This window comes from Mytilus californianus, unplaced genomic scaffold, assembly GCF_021869535.1.
Source record: "Mytilus californianus isolate M0D057914Y unplaced genomic scaffold, xbMytCali1.0.p SCAF_2, whole genome shotgun sequence".
Taxonomy (NCBI): domain Eukaryota; kingdom Metazoa; phylum Mollusca; class Bivalvia; order Mytilida; family Mytilidae; genus Mytilus; species Mytilus californianus.
Window position 1 is genome coordinate 131,110,092 of NW_026262668.1, and position 18,020 is coordinate 131,128,111.

Here is an 18,020-nt window from a genome sequence, read left to right on the forward strand (position 1 = left end):
CAACTTTGTTATTGATATAACCTTTCAACTGTTTCGTATTGAACGTCTTTGATGAGTCTTATGTAGGAAAAACGCGTGTCTGGCGTTCCAAATCATTAGCCTAGTGTCTTTAAAGAGTTCTTACAACCACTGGGTTGATACCACTGCTGGTGAACATTTCATTCCCGATGGTATTACCAGCCTTGTAGTTAGCATTTCTGTGCTGGCATGAACTAATACGGTCATGTTCTGTAATTGCACTGTTGGAAACACTACACTTAGGCAATAACGGTATAAGCCAGTTTTGGAAAAGGTTTTGATAGTTTTTGGTTTTGAATACTCCCCACTCCGTAATTGATATTTGTATTGTATTTTGTTTCGAACACTGGTGCTTCTGCTTCTGGCGTTTGGTGGCCGCCATCATTTCTTATTATTCTGCCATCTTTGGTCAAACTACGGTGTGCGCATACGCTTAATTGCAAGGAATTTATAAAATTTTAACAAAATAAACAAACGGTGCTGTACAGATCAAAATGTGCGAGTAAAAACAAACGGCTTTATATTAATTAGATGACTGAGTCTTAAAATATATTTCAAGACTTTTAGCCATGGCAGTATTAGTGGGTAGGGCATTCCAGTCTCGTATAGTCCTGGGATAGAATGATTCCCTCCAAGCAACTGTGCTGCAAGATGGTACTTGGAAGGAACCGCTATGCATATTTCGAATAAATCTATTTGGTGTTATTAGTTTATCAGAGGCATCTATGTGGACTAGTCTATTCACAATTTTGTACAATAGAACTGATCTTGATTTGTTTCTTCGTTCTTCAAGTGATTTCCATTCTAATTTTTCTAGCATGTCTATGACAGATGAGGTGTTGTGGCATCTGTTTTCAACGTATCTTGCAGCCCTTCGATGAACCATCTCAATCCGATGAATATCCTCCTTCAGGTATGGATCCCAAGTTGTACAGGCGTATTCCACAATTGGGCTAACTAGTGCTTTATATACTCGTTCTTTTAGTGTTGGGTTCCAATGTTTAGGTTTCTTTTGAGGAAGCTCACTGTGTTGTTCGCTTTCTTACAGATGGTTGCAATGTGTCCATTCCACTTCATATCTGATGTTATAGAAATACCTAGATATTTGGCTGCTGTCACATGTTGTATCCATGGAGTACATACTTGTTTATGGTTGGTTCTCTCTTTCTTGTGATGGTAAGCACATAACATTTTTCTTGATAAAATCTCATTTTCCAGGTTTGTTCCCATAAAGCCAGTTTGTCAAGATCGTCTTGAAGGTGGATTCTATCGATATCTGATGTTGTAGTAAGATATGCAATGGTGTCATCTGCAAATAATCTTACAGTCGATCTGATGTTTTCTTGAATGTCGTTGATATAGTATAAAAACCAGCTGGGGCCTAATACTGATCCTTGTGGCACCCTAGATTCTACATGTATGTATCCTGATGATTCTCCTTCTATGACTACAGCTTGTTTCCGGTCTCTCAGGAAATTTTGGATCCAAATGTTGGTGTTCCCTTTTACACCATAGTGTTCAAGTTTGTGTGTTAATAGGCTGTGGGACACTTTGTCGAATGCTTTGCTGAAATCCACAATTATACAAGCTGTATGTTGACCATGATCCAGGTTTTTGGAGACGTCATCTATGAATTCCACTACCTGGGTGTCGCAGGACAGTCCTTTACGAAAACCATGTTGTAGTGGATTTAAGATCTTATGTTGAACAGCACGAGTCATGATGTTGTTAGTGATAATGTTTTCCATAAGTTGCAGGCAATACAAGTCAGTGACACTGGTCTTTAATTCACTGTTTCAAATGTCTTACCTTTTTTAAAGATGGGACATACATTTGTATGGTACTTCTCCGGTATTGTATGACTCTTTATATATCAAAGTTAGAATGAGTGATATCTCAGAAGACAGTTCTTTCATAATTCTAGGTTTTATATTGTCTGGTCCTGTCATCTTACACAAAGTTTTTTGAAAATGTGAGTTTAGGATTTTTGCCGTATCCTTTGATTCTGTATGCAAGATTCCCTCCGATTTAAGGGAAGGGATGCTGTTATTATCAGATCTTGTGTGTTTGATGTAAGACCTAAAGCGCTTCATGCAGTTTCTAGTGCCACTGTGGTCATCCTGTTGTGGTGTAACTATACCCTCTATATATTTCCAGTAAGTACGTCGAAGTTCTCTTTGTGTATCTTGTTTTAGTTTTTTGTATTTTGCTGCATCGTAATGGTTCCCAGTTTTCTTTTTTCGTTTATACCATCTATCCCGTTGTCTTATAAGTTGTTTCTGGTCTCTTTTTAGCCATGGACATCCATCGTTATTCTTTGCTGTTTTGTGAGGTATGTTACTTTTGATACTTTCCTCTATCTTTTCTGGAATATATCCCACATGTTCTCTACTGACTTATCTTCCCTTGTTATATCTAGTAGTGACTGACAGATTTCTTACATTCTCCCATTTTTCTTTGCCATATAATGGTATCTGGCGAGGATTTTTCTGATGTCTAGCTGGTGTAATATTGATTTCAGAATATACCATATCGTGATCTGATATACCTGGTATGATCTCAGTCCTACGGAAACTAGATGGATGGTTTATAACTATAAGATCTAAGATGTTACTACCTCTTGTTGGTTCCTACGACTAGTTGAGTGAAACCATAATCATCTAGTATGTCTGTTAACTTATGGTGTATGGTAGGATACTGGGTATTTGGTTATAGAGTATTTTTCTTCCAATCCCATCCTGGTAGATTGAAATCTCCAGCTGATATATAAACGTATTGTTTATTCTTGATGCTCTTTCTATACTTCTACCAAACTGATTTATACTTTCTTCATTTGATATCCTATGGTTATAATAGAAGGATAGGTAGATGGCTTTGTATCCAACTAGCTCTAATTTGCACCATACAGTTTCGCAGTCAGTTTGCAATTCTGGAACAGATGAAGTTATATAAATGTTCTTTACTGTCATGGGGACACCTCCTCCTGATAGGTTTCTGTCATTTCTAAATATGTAATATCCATTCGGAAAGATCTGAGAATCTTTGATGCTATGGTCAATCCAGGTCTCTGATATCTGGGTTTGTTCTGTCAATAAGATTCTCTAGTTGAGGTTGCTTTGTTTAGATAGATTGGAAATTTATATTTAGAATTCTCAAATGTTGTTTGGATTTAGTATTGTATTATGATTTCGTTGGTGCTTATGCATGGATGGGTTGCATTTGGTTTGTTGGTTTTGGGACTTTCAAGTGGTGACTCGGACAGGATGCTAAAATGGTTGATATCCTGAAGACCATGGAGAAACAGAATAATTCGGACAGTTACATGCAATGCAATCTCATGCAACTGCAGAGTCATTGTCATGTTCAAGGTATATAGACTGGGTGACCTTTGCTGGCAACTGACATGATACCATTGATTACAAGTATCGCATATAATACCTCTATCATCCCAGTTAATCGGTTTATCACAGGTACCACAAGGATAGTTTGATTCGGATTGAGATGGTCCAGGGTTCCTATTCACATCGTTAGATATAGTGATGAAAATCATGGCCAGATATGCAAGTGTTGACGGTCTAATGTGTTTTATATAAATGGTGAGTCTGATGTAGATAAAATGAGTGTTTGGCGTACCAAATTATAATTCTGCTATGTTTAAAGAGTTTTACAACCACTAAATTGATGTCACTGTTGGTGGACATTTTTCCCCGGGGGTATCACCAGCTTAGTAGTCAGCATTTCTGTGCTGACATGAAATATCTTTGATAAGGTAATTGTCAGTAAATTACTTGTTCTAAACTGTTAACATTATTCGAAACACTACGGCAAAGCCATAAATAGCCGGTGCCAGATTTGGAAAAAATTTAACGATTTTGGTTTCCAATGATCTCCAATTCAGTTATTTATACTGTAATGTTTCAAACACCACTGTTGAGTCTTATGCAGAAAAAAAGCGGGTCAGGTGCACCAAATTATAAACCTTGTATATTTGTTTATTAGTCTTTTAACAACATACTAAATGTTAATCAAGCATGCGCAATCAATCATGCATACATAGAAAAAAATAAACAGCTTGACTATCGCGAAAATTTTATTTTATTATTCCAGCTACTTAATTTTCTGTTTGGCTGGGCCTTAAACTAATCCAATCACTATAGATATTAGCATACATTGTTTACCAAGCAAAACCTACATGCTTATAAATAAACTCATAATAGATACCAGGATTGTAATTTTGTATTTGCGCCAGACGCGCGTTTCGTCTACAAAAGACTCATCAGTGACGCTCGAATCTAAAAAAGTTAAAAAGGCCAAATAAAGTACGAAGTTGAAGAGCATTGAGGACCAAAAATTCCTTAAAGTTTTGCCAAATACAGCTAAGGTAATCTATTCCTGAGGTAGAAAAGCCTTAGTATTTCAAAAATTCAAAGTTTTGCAAACAGTTAATTTATAATTATGACCAAGTTGTTTGGATCTAAAAGATTGTTGCTGTTCATCAATCAGTTCATTAAATTTCTTCAATAAAGGTTGGTTAGGCTGGGATGCTTTATTTAATTTAAAGGTTTTACTTTTTGATTTTAGCTACCTACTCCTGATCAGCTGGGTGTCAGTCTAATTCAAACGTTTCAATTTATGTCGCTAACTACACATTTTTTTTTTGCTGGCGAGTTGAAATTTTCTCTGTGAATAAACAGCATCCAAGCAACTAAGTATTTAAGATGATTTGAATATAAGCAGGAAAGACATCGGGCTATTTGTATGTACCAAATGGATTATACTAAGTTTGCCTTTAGCTGACTTTTGTTGGACACTAATCATTGCTAATGTTGTATTGTTAATGATAACGTCTATTAAGGTAGGCTATTGACCTGTTACTTAACAGTATATCTATTTACAAATACAAACTGAAATTCTTTTTTCAAAAATGAATTACCGACATCAGTTTTCATTTATCTTTTATCTGATGTCAAACACTGATTAATGAAGGTTTTCTCTCCTGTACTTGATTACTTAACAAGTTGTTATTGCCACGAGTCTTGTGTTTCTTAATCTGCTTGTAGACACAAAGAAACTATTTCACACGTTTATTCATAGATTAGAAAAAAATGTAAATATGATCTTCTACATTGGTAATTAAGATAATACAAACTAAGACATAGAAACTACAAAAAATGTAACGACGAAAACAGGATAGCACTGATACTTTCTCCATACCGTATGACATAATAGAAAGATTTACCAACATTTTACCATAATAAACTTTCTGACCTCTTACAGGGAATTATCGTGGTGCAAGCATCTGTGTTTAATGTACATTGGTTAACATTCATTTGCATCTATCAAAAGTGAGTAAATTACTTTAATTTATTTATACAAAAATTTGAAGAAGTGTGTTTATTGATTTGAATATCGGTCGACTCACTCGCAAATTTAATACAAAGGCCGAAAGATATATTAATATTATTACATCACATGCAAGTTTCATACAATTCCGTTATTTTGATTAGCCGAGGCATTTATTATTCTATAAATTTAACTCAACATTTCATGGTTATAGAATGAAAAGTAATTAAAAGAATTGAAAGCTGCTTTTTAAAAAGGATACAGGGCTGTAAAGTCTTTGAAAGTGCTCATATTTTAATGTACTTCGGTCAACGCTTTTACATCTATAGAATTACAAAAAGAAGCATTTATTTCTTAGAAAGAAAATTACAAATCAATACTTGAAGTTTCTTTTTTTTTTGTTGATGAAACGGCGGTTATACTCATGAAGACATCGTGTTAGTTGGTGAATGAGACGGCGGTTATACTCATGAAGACATCGTGTTAGTTGGTGAATGAGACGGCGGTTATACTCATCAAGACATCGTGTTAGTTGGTGAATGAGACGACGAGTTCATACATCAATAATTAACATCCAGTTTGTGAATAAGACGGCGAGTACACACATTAATACTTGATGTTAAGTTGAACTTTTCGCCCGTGAAGGATATCATACTCGAGACGTTATAAAAGGAGTGAATACAATATATCAACGTTTCTGTTACTTTGACGCCAACCAATGAAATAAGACTTAACACACAATGCTGGAATTATATATCAGATAAATGCCCCAGAAGGAGTAAATCCCAATGGATGTATCTAAATTACGGCATGAAATCATGTAAAATGCAAACTGATGGCCGATGAGAGCGGAATCTTTCCACGATTTGACCTGATTATTCTATGGTAAAACATGATAGATGTAGGATATGCAATTACATTGATCGGATTCAGGGTGTAAATATAAACAAAAGGAAGCGATTAAATTGGATTGTAGTATGCATTAATTTGTATGTAAATATTGATATAATCGTACATATTAAATATAAGTATGATCGTACATATTATTTGTTTGGAAAAAACAAATAGATAAATTTTCAGACAGTAAACTGAAAACCTACCTTTTATATAAAACAAATTTTGGTTTTGAAAAATATCTAACATTGATCAAGAATTTTGAACTTAGAAGAAGTTTTACTAAATTACGTGTATCTTCTCATAGATTACAAATAGAATTAGGTAGATATCAGGGTATTCCCCGAATTAACAGAATATGTAATAAATGTTCTTCCAATACTGTCGAAGATGAGGCTCATTTTCTATTTGATTGTAACAAATTTGAGGATGATAGAAATTGTATGTTAGCTAGTATTGCACAATATAATTCTTATTTTAATCATATGAACAGTCAAAGCAAAATTATCTGGTTATTTAGTGTAGAAAATGTTGAGTTACTTAAAATAATATGTAATTTTATATACAAACATCTTCCTTAGTGAAGATTAGTTAAAGGAAATCTATGTGTGTATATACATTTGATTGGACATAGAAAATTATATTCATCTGAATATCACAAACATACTAGCCGATTAAAAAAAAAATAATTGTTAAGATATATTATTTATTCAAATGTTCTCTTATATCCTTGAGGCATCGTCCCCTGGTATCAACTGCATTCAAGTTACCTATGATGCTTCCTTGTTTGCTTTTGATACAGGTAGGAAAGAGACATTTACACACATTTTACATGTCTATGGCCCATAAGGTATCGCCCCCTGGTGTCAGCTGCCTTTAGGAAACCATAATGCTTTCCTATTTGCTGCTGACACAGGATGAGTCATGGACATGTTTAATTTCTACTTTCTTTTTGGCTAATTATTATATATTTAATTGATCCAACTTTTTGTGTACTATACATATGTGGATATCTATTTTTCTTTTTTTCTTTTTGGGCTGTTTGTTTGTTATCTATATCAACCACACTTGCAATAAAATGCATTAGTATTAAAAAAAACAACATACTATAGATTCTTTATCTACGTATTCTTTAAGAACTTAAATAGTTCTCGTTTAACTTTTTTTTTTTTTTTATCTCATTGTTTGTATTGTATTATGAAAAAATTATTGATGTTGTAATGTTTATGCCCTTTGGGGCCCATAATTGGAAATAAAAATATCTCTTATCATATTAAATATATATATAAATGATGTTGAGATTCCAACACAAAAAGACAAAATAAAAGACGTCTAAACTCAACATACTTTTCAAGACCAGAACATAACAAAATATACACAAATTATACATGCAAAGAAATGATTAAAACATTGAATCTTTATCAAAAGTGTATTTTGCATCCATTTGAAGTGGTAATGTTGTTTATAAAGCTAATTGATTAAGGAATTGTCTTTTAAATATGAATATCGATTAGCTAATTTATAGTTTGAAGCAATATACTAAAAGTTTGTTTTGTCTTGCTGTATAATCTGTTTTTTATCACCTCTTAATATTTTTTCTTTACTTGGAGAACTAGTGTTAAAGGCAGATATTGGATTGTTTTCTGTTAAATTTGTTCTCAACTTTTATAGACTCGGGTCGATTCAGAGCTTGGCATATTGTATATTATGTACATCTGTTTTTTGTTGGCTTGATGTCGTTTGGCTGTTTATTGTTGGCTTGCTGTGTATTTGATGTACACCCAACATCTCCTTTCTTTCGTATTAATACTAGTAAAACCTAGCACAATTTTAATGTGCAGCGATGCACGTCCAGATCAGGAATTTCGTCAGTGGTTGTCTTAAATTATATCTTAATGTTATTGTCCTTTCAGGAATTACTGATAAGCATTTCGTATTAAGCCGTGTACTAGCCCGTGCTGCAGCTCTTGCAGTGGTTGCCTTACATTATATCTTAATGTCATTGTCCTTTCGGGAATTACTGATTAGCATTTCGTACTAAGCGGTGTACTAGCCCGTGCTGCAGCTCTTGAAGTGGTTGCCTTAAATTATATCTTAATGTTATTGTCCTTTCAGGAATTACTGATTAGCATTTCGTACTAAGCCGTGTACTAGCCCGTGCAGCAGCTCTCGCAGTGGTTGCCTTAAATTACATCTTAATGTTATTGTCCTTTTATGAATTACTGATTAGCATTTCTTACTAAGGCTTGTACTAGCCCGTGCAGCAGCTCTTAGAGTGGTTGCCAAATTTGACTTTAAGGAATGTATAAATCCGCTACAAAGTCCTGCATGAGTAAAATTATTGAAGGATTCTCAAATTGACTATGCATATAACTACACGTATACATATTCATTTTAAAATTTTATTTTTGTAATTATTTAATTGTTTGTGCTGGTATGTTTTTGGTCTATTTTACCGTTATAATAGACCTTTTCTTATAATGTGTTGAAACCTTTTTAAAAAAAAACAACATTTCAATTACCCTCTCATATACTTTTTTTTTTGGAAAATGCCTGTACCAAGTCAGGAATATGACAATTGTTCTCCATTCGTTCCGTTGGTTGATATTGTCTGACGTTTGATGTTTCAGGTTTTATGGACTACCACCCTTTTGAATTTACCTTGAAATTCGGCATTTTTGTTAACTCTTTTTTTCACTAGGAACTTCGTCAATGCTCGACTCACAAACATCTATGTTATATCTAAATATTTTTGTTATTCGGAAAAAAGGTCTTGATGCATATTTTTTTATGGTCTTTGTTTTATATATTCACAGCTTTTAAGTCTCATAACACATTCAGCTTGAAATGTTGTATAGACATCTGCTGATGTCATCTCTAGATATCTATGTTTGTGTATTTGTGTCGGGTTGCTGTCTCATTGCACTGTATACTTCACAGCTACTAAAATTGAAATTAAATATAATACGTATTATATATCTGTTGTATTGTTCTGCTCATATTGCTATATTTCTTATGAAATTATGGATAAGACTTCACGAGTTGTTTTACTTGTGTTTAAACTATTTTGCTTGAATCGAGGAAATACAATATGTTTAAAGTAAAATCGTTACAGATCAAGGTTATGGTATGATAGTTACGACAGTTGTAAAAACGGAGGTTTATTGAAATAATGCATTATGAATTAGAGACAAAGGCATACCGCCAAATTCAAATTGTATAGTAAATGTAAAACACAAACCAATGATAAAAATTTAATTTAAAGGAAATGGCTTACTTCAAAGAAAATTGACAAAACATTTGATAGATTACAACAGCTGTTGGCACAGTTGATGCTTTTAAAAATTCAAATGATATGCTTAACTATAGCTTATTGTTTGTATTTCTGTTTAAAACACATAATGATGGAAAACAGTTGTAACAATTATCTAAATGCATCTGTCGTTTTATTCTTTCAAACAAAAGAAACTTATAAATCAAAATAATGTCAGTTGAGTGGACCTCGAACCATGATTTACATGTTGACTATAATTGGCTTTGAACTAGCTTTCAGTAACTTAGAGTACTCATAAATAGGTTCTTTGTGTCTTAAGTCTTTTTGTTAGTTGTTCTTTGTTTTGTACTTTGTGTTGTTCCAGGCTATAACAACACATTTTACAGTGTACTGTTACACCATTGTCATAGGTAAGGGGAACGTTGAACGTTTTCAAACATGTTTAACCTCGCCACATCCTGTATGTGCCTGTTCCGAGCCTGTATTGCAGTGGTTGTCGTTGTTTACTGTCTATAATAGTTTTCGTTTATTGTATTGTACAGAAATAGTGCCGCGTGGATTATTTGGTTTGAATTATTTTAAATTTTGTCATATTCAACCTTTTATAGCTTACTATATGTATGGGCTTTGCGCATTGATGAAGGCTATACGGTGAACAGTAGTTGCTTAAATCTACGTCATTTTGTCACTGGTGGGTAGATGTCTTATTGGCAATCATACCACATCTTCTTACTTTTATTTCAATCTTAGTATTTGATGCAGTGTCCAACTCCAATTAACCTTGCAAATTCAAAATTATTATCTTTTAATAGGAGGCAGACGGTATGTAGTAATGGCTTAATATTTCGGCCTAAAGAGAAAAACAAACATGATTTTAATTATAAAAATAAAGAGATGTGGGGTGATTGCCAATTATCCACCACCAGAGACCAAATGGCATAGATGTAAGCAACCGAACGCCTTAAAAGATGAGCAAAACCCGTACCGTATAGACTATACGGTACGGGTTTTGCTCATCTTTTAATGCGCTCGGTTGCTTACATCTATGTCATTTGGTCTCTGGTGGTGGATAGTTGTCTAATTGGCAATCGCCCCACATCTCTTTATTTATATAAGTAGGCTATAAAAGACCCAGACAATGACAAAATGAAAAACTAAAGAGAAAACCAACGACCTTATTAATGTACAAAACATCCATTGCCATCCATAAGCCTAAACATCATGTATCAGAGAACTATAGATTATCCAATGTTTATCAGGGTGTTTGTAAACTTAACCACAAAATATCAAAAGTACTCACTTCAATCAGGTTTAGCTTTTTGGGAACTATTCGATTGGTTCTAGACCGATTGCAAGTGAAAAGTCCAGGTAAAAAAGAAAGAAAAACAATTCAAGAGAGAAATCCAACGGGCTTATACAAACCAATAGCAATAAACAAAACAATATTGACAGATGGCAACTATATGCGTACCGACTCTTGAATTGAGACCTGCACATATTGATTGTAACGATGTTAAACATGTTTGTCAGCTCTCAAACATCCTTATCATAGACACTGGTGTAACAGCACAACATCGTACAAACTGTAAAAGTTGGAAAGGGTTGACTCATCAGAACGGTACTAAGCACAATAACAACTAAGAAAATGACAAAGGTCACATAGTATCGATTCAAGAGAACTTGATTTTACTGAAATCTAGTTCAAAGCACAAGTTCATTTAATAAATAAACCATGTTTTTTCCAGACTGCAATACAACTCCTACGGAATGAGTGATAAGACTTCTTTTACTTTTATGACATGGCATCATCTCTGTTCAGGAAATAGGGATTCTAAGTTCAGGATGACTTGGATACGGATATTTCCTTAAGGTGTCGGAATCTAACCCATACAAAATCAATGTATTACCTAATACTACAAAATAAACAACCATGGTCAGTTGTCTGATTTTTTAAGGTTAAGGAATTGTTTATTTTTTATATTGAATTTGCTTTATTGAAACAAATAGACTGAACAACATCTATGAACAAAGGTTTACAGAATGACATATTCATAACAAGTAAATAAATTTAAAACAAAACTATAGAATATATTATTGTATAAGGTAAAACATAAATGGTTACTAATAACCGTAGAGAGAATCGTTTCTTTCTTTCTTGAATGTATTTGGTCAAACTTTATTAGGAAAAGAAAGAGAGAAAAAGAAACCATTTATTCTTAGGCTACAATGAGCAACTGAGGGCTCCAGTATTTGTTATAGCCATCTTTTGAGAGGTTTTCAAATTAAATTTATTTTTCAAAGTTTATGCTTTCCTTTCAATAGTTGTTAAAAAAGAGTTTAAAGGAGTAGGGGCATTAAGGCCCAGTTTTTGACCAAGAAAATAAAGTTTTTGAGACCCTATTTCCAATTTGCAGATAATGTTTGGAAATGCATAAATTCAAGAAATATAGATGAATTACATAAGAATTTGATGTTATGGCGTCACAATTACGTCATAAAATGTACCAATATCATGAAAACAGAGAAAAGTGCTAAGTTGATGCAGTTTTCCGTCATTATTTTCTTTAAGGAAACATCGTGCGCAGGTAAGAAACAACAAAATAATTCAAGAGAAGCTTTATTATAACTTTTAACATATTCGAACCAAATATAAAGTTGTTTCTTTGGTGCGCACACACTTTTCCAATCTATTATATACCTAAAGGTTGACGTAAAACATGGAAAATCAAGCAGTTTTACAAAATGTACACATTTTTTCATAGTTTGGTGCCATGGTAACTCGTTGTATGTGAAATTTGTTTTTATTTTCAGAACACCTTGTACCTTAGTGTAGTTTAGACAAATTTAAGAGTATATACGGTAACTTTTCAACTTGCACTAATATTTGGGCAAAATAAGGGCCTTATTGCCCCTACTCCTTTGGCAATACATCTTGTAATTTTGTTCGGTAAAATATTGTATTTTGTAAATTATAAATTTTTTACAACTTAATATTTTCGAAGTTATCAAATGAAATAATTTTGATATTCAAAGTAAGTTCAATAATTGTCTTTTTACATTTTTCAGTGGCCTTATTTTTATGTACTGTTACGGCCAGAAATCACCTTTAGATTAGCCAACAAGACTTAACTGTTAAAATATATGTCCGATCTTTTGTCTTTTCTTTAATTCAAAATAACCATAGGATCAGTACTGTTTGTCACAGTGGAGCATTCAACACAGAGCAGACGCTAACGCCTCACTGAAAGTTACTAACTGCTTTGAGCGGTTATCTCAACGATGCGCCATCTGCGCATTGACGCACATCCAGGGTACTTTTAAAATACAGTTTTTAACGGACAAATACATCATTAGAAAATAATACAAGCATTCTGGCAACCACGGGACATTTGATAGATAACTTCAATGTACTGTTAAAGCTCTGTAGGTTTAAATGCTCCTCCCAAACGTCACTCGAAATTTTGGTTTCGAGTATGCAAGGTCTAGGTTATCAAAAGTGACGTATGTCGTTATTGGTTTATATCTGGAAGAAATACTTAGTTATTATATTCTTACTAATTCGGTCTAAATGGACCTGATTTTTGAAACAATATTTTTAACGACATTCAAGTGACTTTTTATCACTTAATGTAAAAAGGAGGATCAACACTTGAATTCCAAAATCTGCAAACGACTTTTAGACGTGGTGAAATTGAAACTACAGTTAAGTGAGAGAAAACAATCATTTGTTTATATTATATCGGCAATATAGCAGAAATCTATGACGAGAGTTTGTCCTGGAATACACTATTGACCTTTCCTTGCACACATTTCGCTAAGTTATTATCTATTTTTAATGGAGGTAAAGAGCTTTCCTATCCCATTAATGGCACGTTATCATATTGGATCAACAGCTTGGATAATGTTTCTTTTATAGTCCTAATACCTCCTCTTATTGCTTGTGCAAAACAAGGCTATCCACTTTTTGAATTCTATGGATAAGTTTCACTAAGGCTGTAATAAGTATTGAAAAACAATAAAAGTCAAGATATATTCGTGCTTTGGAACATTATTTATTACACAGATGAGTATAACGGTGGTAGTTAAAATGAAAAGTTATTATCGCACTGAAATAAGAAGCTTCTAACGCAATGGCAGCTCAGGAAAGATTTCATAATCATATAGAGGAGGTAAAATTGACATTATTGTTCACCAGAAGCTCAGTGAAACTGACAGTTTCCGACAAGTTTTAACAACTGACAATATTAAGTTAATGTCAGAGATTGTGTTAAGTAGTTTTTATTCTGCACAAGGTAAGGACATTAATTGGACAAAGTTAAATGTTATAGATTTCAATACTGGTATATCAGTGTGTTTAGTATAACCAATAATGTTTGTGATTGTCTGTTTTTACAGACCAATTCTCACGTTTCAGCCGCTCAAGAATCTGATTAATAATGGTTGTACGTGAATGGTATATTATCGTCAATTGATTTCGATCAAATAAAAAAGACAAATGCAGTTCCGAAATTGCTGTTATCAGCTTAATGAATTCATACCTCAGAGGTTTATAGAAATCCTCATGTCTGTCCAACTTTTGGTTTTCAGATGATTTATAGAGAACCGCGCTGTGAAATAAGATTAAGAAGTGCACTTATGGATGCAACAGAAAAATAGTAACGTCTCCACTCTCAAATTCACCCTTTCTTTGACGTACTGTATAATTCTAATTTTCAATAAACAATTTTGAAACATACAACTGAAAAACAAAACCAGAGGAAATTCAGTTTCAAAATTTCAAAAATAAAATAAACAATTGGTAAATTATCTATTAACTCCATCAGATACTATAATAACCAAACTTTGACAAATACATATACAATTTAAGGTCAAATATAATTTTAATTTAAAAAACAAAGTTGAAAATTTTTAAATATAAACATAAGAATTGCATCGTGTCTTAACAACATGAATTAAAGAACTTGAATACCGGTTGAGTGAATTTTGAAATGCCTACTTGTACATAAAGGCACTTATTTGGAGCAATCTTTTTATGACAAACATCGTTGACATATTGATTTATATAAATATATTCATTAAAACTACTGCATGTTAGAACTTGGTCTCAGTAACAATATTTAATATTCATTTCAGAATTTCAAAAGTCTGAACAATTCGTTTCATTTTTGCGTTATTCATTGCAAGCAGTTATTGTCCTCTGATTACATGCAAATTTCATTCATTACAAACATCCGAGTTTTGTTGTTTTCATTCAGTGGTATTAAGAATGTTTTATTCATTTCAAACTGTCTCTTTATAAACCAATTTCAATTGTTTTATTCTTGGTTTATTCATCCATGATCTAGGATATTCAAGGTTCAAAATCAGGAATTGCTATCAATGGGTTTCGATTGATTTTATACTTAACTTGTTATACATATATATATATATGCTATGTAAATGCTTGTTGTTTTATACAGTGTTTATCATGCTAGAGACTGTATGGGTTGATTTTACATTTATTAGCATACAATAGGAAAGGTATATTAGCTCACCGGGATAAAGAGCTAGATCAACTATTTCTATCATCTAGCGTTTGTTCGATGACGCCCGATTTCTTTTCAAACATCTTCATATGAGTTTGGAACATCTGATTATTTCATACACATACAAGCAAGGACATTTTTAAATTATATAAATCAGGAGAAAATTTGTAAACATTCAAATTTAAAATGTTTGCAATCTTATCATACAAGTACTTAAAGCGGCAGACAAAGAAGGAAAGGGACACATCTCAAAAAATCACTGATACCTGTGTATAAAAAAAATTGTCAAAAATACAGTCAAAGCTTCCAAGTAACACAGGTTATTTTAACTCTGTTTCACATCAATGCTTTAAACATTGATCAAATTGACTACTTGTGAACAAGGTCTCATATCATCTCCATAAATAATTGAAAGTTACATTGTATACATTTTGTACATGCGAACCGCTTTTCTTGATTCACCTTCACTAGGAACGCTCAAACCAAAAATAATTATAAATCATGTCCGAATCACTGACGACTGAGCTTCTGATCGGTGACTTACAAAATCACGTCCGTACCGAATCACTGACGACTGAGCTTCTGATCGGTGACTTACGGAATCACGTCCGTACCGAATCACTGACGACTGAGCTTCTGATCGGTGACTTACGGAATCACGTCCGTACCGAATCACTGACGACTGAGCTTCTGATCGGTGACTTACGGAATCATGTCCGTATCGAATCACTGACGACTGAGCTTCTGATCGGTGACTTACGGAATCATGTCCGTACCGAATCACTGACGACTGAGCTTCTGATCGGTGACTTACATAATCATGTCCGTACCGAATCACTGACGACTGAGCTTCTAATATACTCGGTGACTTACAGAATCATGTCCGTACCGAATCACTGACGATTGAGCTTCTGATATACTCAGCGACTTACAGAATCATATCCGTACCGAATCACTGACGACTGAGCCTCTGATATACTCGGTGACTTTCAGAGACATGTCCATACCGAATCACTGACGACTGAGCTTCTGATATACTCGGTGACTTACAGAATCATGTCCGTACCGAATTACTGACGACTGAGCTTCTGATCGGTGACTTACATAATCATGTCCGTACCGAATCACTGACGACTGAGCTTCTGATCGGTGACTTACATGATCATGTCCGTATCGAGTCACTGACGACTGAGCTTCTGATCGGTGACTTACAGAATCATGTCCGTACCGAATCACTGACGACTGAGCTTCTGATATACTCGGTGACTTACAGAATCATGTCCGTACCGAATCACTGACGACTGAGCTTCTGATCGGTGACTTACAGAATCATGTCCGTACCGAATCACTGACGACTGAGCTTCTGATATACTCGGTGACTTACAGAATCATGTCCGTACCGAATCACTGACGACTGATATACTCAGTGACTTACAGTCCACCAGCAGCGGTTACAGACAAAGGATAAAAACGAAAAAGTTCAATTCGGAATACGCAATTTTGTTGGTATGGGCCAACAAAGCAGTCTATTACGTATCCATGATTTGAGTAAAGTATGAAACATAAGTTGTTTTAAAAATGCAATGAATTGAACTCAAATTCGTCCATGTTCTTAGACTTGTATGACATAGAGAGTAAAATTATAGAAACACATGTCAATTCCACAGTACTAATTAAAGCCTCACATAGACAAGAATGTGTTTTGTAGCGCTGTGTTGTGTTCATCTTCTTCGTTGACCTTAGATAAACTGCTGTTTGTTGAATAAATCATTCCCATATCCTCTGGCGTTAAACTGTTTAAAAAGCATCTACTCCGTATCCTGTGATTTGACATGTGTAGTTAACATCTACTCCATATTACGTCGGTGTAAAGCTGTGTGTGACTGGTATATATTTGCTCCATCTCTCTAGGGTGTAAAGCTGTGTGTGACTGGTATATATTTGCTCCACCTCTCTAGTTGTTGGGTTTGAACGTTCCTGATGAAGGTAAATCCATAAAATCGCTTCGGACGCACCAACTTTATAACTTGTTCTCTCGATTGTTCAGCTATGTAGTAGGTATCACCACCATTTGAATCAAGTCAAGTTGCTTCTTTGCTTTGAACATCTGTTCTTAATGTACGTTTGTTGGGTAAAATTCTACTTCAAGTCCACTATGTGGTCAGCTGCTTTGTTGCATTAATTTTCTTTAAATAATTTTAGATTTCATTTTAAGGTTGTGCAGGAAACATTTATATGGAGCACTTTGGTTGTTATGCTGCAATCTCGATTTTCACATCTACATATTCTCCATCTCTCCTGGCGTTTAGCTGTATTGGTGTTGTTAACATCTACTACACCTCCCCCTGGCGTATTGCTTTTTTCTGTTGTTAACCACTTCTCATTCTCGCTTTTGTGTTGTAAACATTCACTCTATCTCTCTTCAATGCTGATATCAAGTTGTCTTGAAATCGTATGCTGCATTTCCATCAGACGTTGAACTTCATGTGCTATCGAAATATCTACTCTAAATTTAGTTCATTTTAAAAATACGACAATGTTGCAATTTCATAGATTAATCGCTACATACATACAGTTTCAATCAAATTATGAAGAGGTCATCTTAAATACATACAGTTTCAATCAAATTATGAAGAAGTCATCTTAAATACATACAGTTGCAATCAAATATTGTAGAGGTCATCTTAAATACAAACAGTTGCAATCAAATTATGTAGAGGTCATCTTAAATATTTACAGTTGCAATCAAAATATGTAGAGGTCATCTTAAATTAATATCATATAACATGTGATCGCATGATGAACCTTCTGTTTGATTAAGATTAAGGCGATAATGCTAATAACGATTGAAGTTACTAAATCACATCTTTCTATAAGAAATCCCAATGCTAATGCTGAACGCGAAAAAACATGATATACTTATATTTGGTGTATAGCACTGTGTATTTGCTTCCATTATGCGATAC